Genomic DNA, 724 nt, shown 5'->3' with positions numbered 1-724 from the left:
TGGTATGTTGATGCCTTAAGAGTTCCCTTCACTGGAACTAAGGGGCCAAGCCCAATACCAACACTGGGACATTTTTTTCCTTTACTGACAATTTTGAAAAAAAAAACAATCTTTTTTGACTTTTTGCTATTAAACATGTCCAGTAAAAAATAATAAAAAAAAACTTTTGTCATAAATTTAGGCTAAATGTATTCTGCTACATGTCTTTGCTAAAAAAAATCCCAATATGTGTAAATTAATTGGTTTACATGAAAGCTATAGCATTTACAAATGGCGGTATATATACTGGAATTTTCTTGTTATTACTAGTAATGGCAGCGATCAGCGACTTATTGCGTGACTGTGGCAGGCATTCTGACACTGGGGGGGACTGACTGACTGCCACTGACATCCCCAGTGGCAATAATACAGTGATCCAGGGGCGGACTGACCATTTGGAAATTCGGGTCAGTAGGGGGCCCCATGAGATGCCCGTGGTACCTTTTTCATAGGCTTTTTTGAGTTTGGGCAAGGACACAGGGGCCCCATGATCTCCTATTGCCCGGGGGCCCCATGAGTTGTCAGTCTGCCCCTGGGTACTACAGAATCGATTCCAGCTGGCCAGCTCATGACGTTTTACGTTGCTGGCTTTCCCCCTTCTGCTTCTGAAGACCATGTGTTTATAGCAAAATTATTTAGCAGACTGTGCTGAATAACAAGATAGCAGTGATTAGTTGCTAACAAG

The sequence above is a fragment of the Staurois parvus genome, unplaced genomic scaffold (assembly GCF_062004578.1).
Source record: "Staurois parvus isolate SC_StPar_1 unplaced genomic scaffold, SC_StPar_1.0 ptg000276l, whole genome shotgun sequence".
Classification (NCBI taxonomy): Eukaryota; Metazoa; Chordata; class Amphibia; order Anura; family Ranidae; genus Staurois; species Staurois parvus.
Note: the sequence above shows the minus strand (reverse complement) of the source record.